Here is an 8,563-nt window from a genome sequence, read left to right on the forward strand (position 1 = left end):
TATCATTTACCTACTCGAGGATGAGCAGGAATTAAGCTTGGGGATGCTTGATACGTCTCCAATGTATCTATAATTTTTGATTGTTCCATGCTATTATATTACCCGTTTTGGATGTTTATGGGCTTTACTTTACAATTTTATATCATTTTTGGGACTAACCTACTAACCGGAGGCCCAGCCCGCATTGCTGTTTTTTTGCCTATTTCAGTGTTTCGAAGAAAAGGAATATCAAACGGAGTCCAAACGGAATGAAACCTTTGGGAGCGTGATTTTTGGAACGAACGTGATCCAGAGGACTTGCAGTGCAAGTCAAGAAGCAATCGAGGCGGCCATGAGGGTGGAGGGTGCCGCCCCTACTGGGCGTGCCCCCTATCTCGTGGGCCCCTCGGGCATCCACCGACCTACTTCTTCCTCCTATATATACCCGCGTACCTCGAGAACATCAAAGGCGACCACGAAAAACTATTTCCACCACCGTAACCTTCTGTATCTGCGAGATCCCATCTTGGAGCCTTTGTCGGCGCTCCGCCGGAGGGGAAATCAACCACGGAGGGCTTCTACATTAACACCATAGCCTCTTCGATGAGTTTTGAGTAGTTTAGCACAGACCTTTGGGTCCATAGTTATTAGCTAGATGGCTTCTTCTCTCTCTTTGAATCTCAATACCATGTTCTCCTTGATCTTCTTGGAGATCTATTCGATGTAACTCTTTTTGCGGTGTGTTTGTCGAGATCCGATGAATTGTGGGTTTATGATCAAGTTTATCTATGAGAAATATTTGAATCTCCTCTGAATTATTTTATGTGTGATTAAGTTATCTTTGCAAGTCTCTTCGAATTATCAGTTTGGTTTGGCCTACTAGATTGATCTTTCTTGTAATGAGAGAAGTGCTTAGCTTTGGGTTCAATCTTGCGGTGCCATTTCCCAGTGACAGCAGGGGCAACAAGGCACGTATTGTATTGTTGACATCGAGGATAAAAAGATGGGGTTTATATCATATTGCATGAGTTTATCCCTCTACATCATGTCATCTTTCTTAATGTGTTACTCTGTTCTTTATGAACTTAATACTCTAGATGCATGCTGGATAGCAGTCGATGTGTGGAGTAATTGTAGTAGATGCAGGCAGGAGCCAGTCTACTTGTCACGGACGTGATGCCTATATACACGATCATGCCTATATAATCTGATAATTATTCGCTTTTCTACCAATTTGCTCGACAGTAATTTATTCACCCACCGTAATAATTATGTTATCTTGAGAGAAGCCACTAGTGAAACCTATAGCCCCCGGGTCTATCTGTTATCGTATAAGCTTTCAATCTAATTTTATTTGCATCTTTACTTTTCCAATCTATATTATAAAATACCAAAAATATATTTATCTTATCAAATTATCTCTATCAGATCTCACTTTCGCAAGTGGCCGTGAAGGGATTGACAACCCCTTTATTGTGTTGATTGCGAGTTCTTTTTTTGTGTAGGTGCGTGGGACTTTTGAGGAGCCTCCTACTGGATTGATACCTTGGTTCTCAAAAATTGAGGGAAATACTTACGCTACTATTGCTGCATCACCCTTTCCTCTTCAAGGAAAACAAATGCAAGCTCAAGACGTAGCTGGAACCAATATGAGCATCCAGGTTACACTATTGGTTATTGACCGAAGAGAAGTCTCGGTCATGTCTACATAGTTCTCGAACCCGTAGGGTCCGCACGCTTAACGTTCGATGACGATTTGTATTATATGAGGTATGTGATTTGGTGACCGAATGTTGTTCGGAGTCCCAGATGAGATCACAAACATGATGAGGAGTCTCGAAATGGTCGAGTGGTAAAGATTGATATATTGGAAGGTAGTATTCAGACACCAGAAGTGTTCCGGAATGTATCAGGTACATATCGGAGTACCGGGGGTTACTGGAACCCCCCGGGGGAAGATATGGGCCATATGGGCCATAGGAGGGAGGCACACCAACCCACAAAGGGGGCGCCCCCACCAGGGAGGAGTCTGAATTGGACAAGGGGAGGGGGCGGCGCCCCCCTTTCCTTCTTCCTCTCTCTCTCCTTCCCCCTTTCCCCCTCCGGTAAAAGGAAGGGGGGCCGAATCCTACTACGACCCCAAGTAGGACTCCTCCTACTTGGGGCGCGCCTAGGGCCGACCTCCTCTCCCTCCCCCCTCCTTTATATACAGGGGGGATAGAACACACATAAATTGTTCCAAGCCATGTGCGGCGCCCCCTCCACAGTTTACGCCTCCGGTCATATTCACGTAGTGCTTAGGCAAAGCCCTGCACGGATCACTTCACCATCACTGTCACCACGCCGTCGTGCTGACAGAAGTCTCCCTCGACACTTTGCTGGATAAAGAGTTCGAGGGATGTCATTGAGCTGAACGTGTGCAGAACTCGGAGGTGTCGTACGTTCGGTGCTTGATCGGTTGGATCGAGAAGATGTTCGACTACATCAACCGCGTTAAGCTAACGCTTCTACTTTTGGGTACATGGACACACTCTCCCCTTATCGTTGTTATGCATCTCCTAGATAGATCTTGTGTGAGCGTAGGATTTTTTTTAAATTACATGCTACATTCCCCAACAGTGCATCCGAGCCAGGTCTATGCGTAGATGATATGCACGAGTAGAACACAAAGAGTTGTGGGCGGTGATATTCATACTGCTTACCACCAATGTGTTATTTTGATTCGGCAGTATTATTGGATGAAGTGGCCCAGAACAACCTTACATGACCATGTTCATGAGACTAGTTCCACCGACAGACATGCAACTAGTTTTGCATAAAGGTGGCTGGCGGGTGTCTGTTTCTCCAACTTTAGTTGACTCGAATTTGACTGTTGTCGGTCCTTGTTGAAGGTTAAAACAGCAAATTTGATGAAACACCGTTGTGGTTTTCATGCGTAGGTAAGAACGGTCTTACTAGAAGCCCGTAGCAGCCACGTAAAACTTGCAGCAACAAGTAGAGGATGCCTAACTTGTTTTTGCAGGGCATGTTGTGATGTGGTATGGTCAAGACATGATGTGATATATATTGTTGTATGAGATGATCATGTTTTCTAAAAGTTATCGGCAACTGGCAGGAGCCTTATGGTTGTCGCTTTATTGTATGAAATGCAAACACCATGTAATTGCTTTACTTTATCACTATGCGTTAGCGATAGTTGTAGAAGCAATAGTTGGCGAGACAACCACGACGCTACAATGGAGATCAAGGTGTCAACCCGGTGACGATGGAGATCATGACGGTGCTTTGGAGATGGAGATCAAAGGCACGAGATATGATGGCCATATAATGTCAAATATTTTGATTGCATGTGATGTTTATCTTTTATGCATCTTATTTTGCTTAGTATGGCAGTAGCATTATAAGATGATCCCTAACTAATATTTCAAGGTATAAGTGTTATCCCTGAGTATGAACCATTGCAACAGTTCATCGTGCCGAGACACCACGTGATGATCGGGTGTGATAAGCTCTACGTTCACATACAACGGGTGCAAGACAGTTTTGCACATCCGAAATACTCGGGTTAAACTTGACGAGCCTAGCATGTACATACATGGCCTCGGGACACTGGAGACCGAAAGGTCGAGCATGAATCATATAGTAGATATGATCAACATAGAGATGTTCACCATTGCAAACTACTCCATCTCACATGATGATCGGACATCGTTTAGTTGATTTGGATCACGTGCTCATTTAGATGACTCGAGGGATGTCTATCTAAGTCGGAGTTCTTAAGTAATATGATTAATTGAACTTAATTTATCATGAACTTAGTCCTGATAGTTTTTGCATAACTATGTTATAGATCAATGGCTCGTGCTACCGTTCCCTTGAATTTTAATGTGTTCCTAGAAAAAGCTAAGTTGAAAGATGATAGTAGCGACTACACGGACTAGGTCTGTAACTTGAGGATTATCCTCATTGCTGCACAGAAGAATTATGCCCTTGATGCACCACTAGATGACAAGCCCCCTGTAGGATCAAAAGTATGTCTAGAGGGGGGTGATTAGACTACTTGACCAATTAAAAACCTAGCCTTTTCCCAAATTTAATTCTTGGCAGATTTTAGCAACTTAGCACTAGTCAAGAAATCAACCTACACATGCAATTCTAAGAGTATAGCAGCGGAATGTAAATCATTGCATATGAAGGTAAAGGGGAGGAGTTTGGAGGAAGCAAATGCAATGTAGACACAAAGATTTTTGGCGTGGTTCCGAAAGGTGGTGGTATCGTACATCCACGTGGATGGAGACTTCAACCCACGAAGGGTAACGGCTGCACAAGTCCATGGAGGGCTCCAACCATGAAGGGTCCACGAAAAAGCAACCTTGCTATCCCACCATGACCATCGCCCATGAAGGACTTGCCTCACTTGGGTAGATCTTCACGAAGTAGGAGATCTCCTTGCCCTTACAAACTCCTTGGTTCAACTCCACAATCTTGACGGAGGCTCCCAAGTGACACCTAACCAATCTAGGAGACACCACTCTCCAAAAGGTAATATATGGTGTGTTGATGATGAATTCCTTGCTCTTGTGCTTCAAATGATAGTCTCCCCAACACTCAACTCTCTCACACAGATTTGGCTATGGTGGAAAGATGATTTGAGTGGAAAGCAACTTGGGGAAGGCTAGAGATCAAGATTCTTGTGGTTGGATTGGAATGTCTTGGTCTCAACACATGAGTAGGTGGTTCTTTCTCAGAAAATGAATGTTGGAAGTGTAGGCACGTTCTGATGGCTCTCCTCATGAATGAAGAGTGGGCGGAGGGGTATATATAGCCTCCACACAAAATCTAACTATTACACACAGATTCCCAAACTCGGTGAGACCGAATAGTGAAACTCGGTCAGACCGATTCAGTTCAAAATGTGAACGTTAGGCTTTTCAGTGGGACCAACATGATCAACTCGGTGGGACCGATGTGCTAGGGTTAGGGCATAGCTTGATCTTGGTGAGACCGATCACATGAACTCGGTGGGACCGATTTTAGTAATAGGCAAATAGAGAGTTGGTCAAGCAAACTCGGTGGGACCGATCGCTCATTTCAGTGAGAACGAAATGTTACGAAGGGAAACAGAGAGTTTGCATTGCGAACTCGGTGGGACCGATCGCTCATTTCGGTGAGACGAAAACATTACGAAGGGAAACAGAGAGTTTGCAATCCCATCTCGTTGAGGCCGAGATCCCTATCGGTGAGACATAAGTGATTAGGGTTTGTGGCAGTGGCTATGTCAAATGAACTCAGTGGCGCCGGATAGATCAAATCGGTGGGGCCGAGTTTGACTTTAGGTTTAGAACATATGTGGATATGAGAAAGTGGTTAAGGGGTTTTGGAGCATATCACTAAGCATTTTGAGCAAGTAAGTCATTAGGCAACACCTCACCCCCTTTTAATAGTATTGGCTTTCCTATGGACTCAATGTGATCTTGGATCACTTAAATGAAAATGTAGAGTCTTGAGCTTGTTGCCAATATGTGACCTTAGCATTTTGAGGGGTCCACATCTCTAGTCCATGCCATGCCAATCATTGAACTTTATGAAATGATCATCTTGAAAGAGTATTAGTTCAATGAGCTATATGTTGTTAAGAATTACCAAAACCACCCAAGGATTAGTTGCACTTTCAATCTCCCCCTTTTTGGTAATTGATGACAACATATAGATCAAAGCTTCGACAAATGATAATAAGAATGAAATACATCATCGCTTTGAGAAGTATGTGATAAGCAAGAGCTCCCCCTAAATTTGTGCATTATTTAAAATTTGCTTTTGAACGCAAATGCATAAACAATTAGGATCATGGGTTACTCTTCCATGTCACATACATCTTGGTGGAGCGCTCAAAATGATAGAAAGTGGAACATGCACTCATCACCAAGGCAAAGTGAATAATCATACAAAAGAGATAGAGAATATCATCATCCAAGCACAAACATTAAGTATGATATGATCAAACACATGACCATACAAGTATCTCACACACATAACCATAAAGTATCAACCAAGCAAGCAAGCAAATAAGTAGCAAAAAGAGCCAAAAAGAAGCAAAGCTCTCTCTCTCTCTCAAAGCCTATGATCTATACACTTTCTCCCCCTTTGGCAACAAGTTACCAAAAAGCTTGAAAATGCATAGTGCTATGCGGCTCTCTAAGCTTGATCTTCGGGAGGTGGCGTTGAGAGGACTCCAAGGACGAATGCATCAGTAGAAGTTGTTGGAGCTGGTGGAGTTGCAACCGGAGGGGCAACTGAAGCTGTGGCTGCAGGTGCTGACGCAGTAGCTCTTGTGTCTATCACTAGCACTGCTGCAGATCTCTGTGCCCTAGGCACTCTCTGAAAAGCTTTTGTGGTTGCTTTCCCTTTCCTCTCTTCAGCTTCCTCTTGGAGCTGCTCAACAGTTGTTTGCATTTCTGTCACCTTCAAGTCAAGATCATAGAATTTTGTTTCAATGATCCTCTCCAGGCTCTCTTGATTCTGAGTCAAGGTGGCCAATCCTTTCTCAATCCTCAAAGTGGCTTGAATAAGATATCCAAGTTGATCATGCTTTGACTTGAAGAAAACTTGTGAAGCCTCTTCAGCACTTGGCATCTTGGCTGCCTTCTCAGCTTTTGCTTTCTCCCACTTCTCTTGAGCCTCTACTGATGTGGGATCTTCAGCATTCATGACAACTGTGTTGTCCTCAAAGTCAAACCTCATGGGAAGGTGCTCTTTGTCCAACAAATATACACCTTTGCTCATCCTGGAGTTAATCAACATCTGGATGTGTGGAGCATACTCACATGATCTTTTCTAGTCTGTTGTTGTTCTCTTGAAGGTCTCTATAAGTGCATCTAGTGCCCCTTAGTGATTTTGGTGTATTGAAGACTTATAGGTTAAGGGACTAATATGTTTGTGAGTGTACACAGGCTCTATAAGTCGATGAGGAGTTTGATATTTATTGTGAAAGTCGACCCCTAAAAATGTATGTCTTCAGCTGAAGACTTTGGTTCTCCTGAAGATTTTGAAAGTGAATAAATTGGTGTGACCTTGAAGACTTGGATATTCATGCGAAGAGTATGAAGCGTGAAGACTTTTGTTTTCGTAGTTTCATTTTCTCTTTCTTGAGTCATAGGAAACACCGTACTGTTAAAGGGGGTCGATGTAATACTAAGGAAACTGATTTCCAAGTGATGCTCTTCTCAAAATCCTACACTTACCCAATCCTTTCGAGTGAAGCCATTGGAAATCTCATATCAGCTCAGTCAATTTCTTCAGTGACAGAGATGAAGATCTTCTGGTCTCTGAGGAATTTGTTCTGACTGAGGAGTTAGGAATTCGCCAGTGCGGATTGCCTACACAACATATCTATAATTTTTGATTGCTCCATGCTACTTTATCTACTATTTTGGACTATATTGGGCTTTATTTTCCACTTTTATATTACTTTTGGGACTAACCTATTAACCGGAGGCCCAGCCCAGAATTGCTGTTTTTTGCCTTTTTCAGTATTTCGAAGAAACAGAATATCAAACGGAGTCCAAACGGAATGAAACCTTCGGGATCGTGATTTTCCAACCGAACGTGACCCAGGAGACTTGGACCCTACTCCAAGAAGCTTCCGAGGAGGTCACGAGGGTGGAGGGCGCCCCCCTGGGCGCGCCCCCTACCTCGTGGGCCCCTCTGAGCTCCATCGACGTACTCCTTCCTCCTATATATACCTACGTATCCCCGAACGATCAGAACAAGAGCCAAAAACCTAATTCCACCACCACAACCTTATGTATCCACGAGATCCCATCTTGGGGCCTGTTCCGGAGCTCCGCCGGAGGAGGCATCCACCATGAAGGGCTTCTATATCATCACCATAGCCCCTCCGATGAAGTGTGAGTAGTTTACTTCAGACCTTTGGGTCCATAGCTAGTAGCTAGATGGCTTCTTCTCTCTTTTTGGATCTCAATACAATGTTCTCCCCCTCTCTCGTGGAGATCTATTCGATGTAATCTTCTTTTTGCGGTGTGTTTGTTGAGACAGATGAATTGTGGGTTTATGATCCAGTATTATCTATGGAAAATATTTGATTCTTCTCTGAATTCGTTTATGTATGATTGAGTTATCTTTGCAAGTCTCTTCGAATTATCTTTTTGGTTTGGCCAACTAGATTGGTAGTTCTTGCAATGGGAGAAGTGATTAGCTTTGGGTTCAATCTTGCGGTGTCCTTACTCAGTGACAGAAAGAGTTGCAAGGCACGCATTGTATTGTTGCCATCGAGGATAACAAGATTGGGTTTTTATCATATTGCATGAATTTATCCCTCTACATCATGTCATCTTGCTTACGGTGTTACTCTGTTTTTACTTAATACTCTAGATGCATGCTAGATAGCGGACGATGAGTGGAGTAATAGTAGTAGATGCAGAATCGTTTCGATCTACTTGTTTTGGACGTGATGCCTATATACATGATCATTGCCTAGATATACTCATAACTATGCTCAATTCTGTCAATTGCTCAACAGTAATTTGTTCACCCACCGTAGAATACTTATGCTCTTGAGAGAAGC

Source organism: Triticum aestivum, chromosome 6B, assembly GCF_018294505.1.
Source record: "Triticum aestivum cultivar Chinese Spring chromosome 6B, IWGSC CS RefSeq v2.1, whole genome shotgun sequence".
Taxonomy (NCBI): Eukaryota; Viridiplantae; Streptophyta; class Magnoliopsida; order Poales; family Poaceae; genus Triticum; species Triticum aestivum.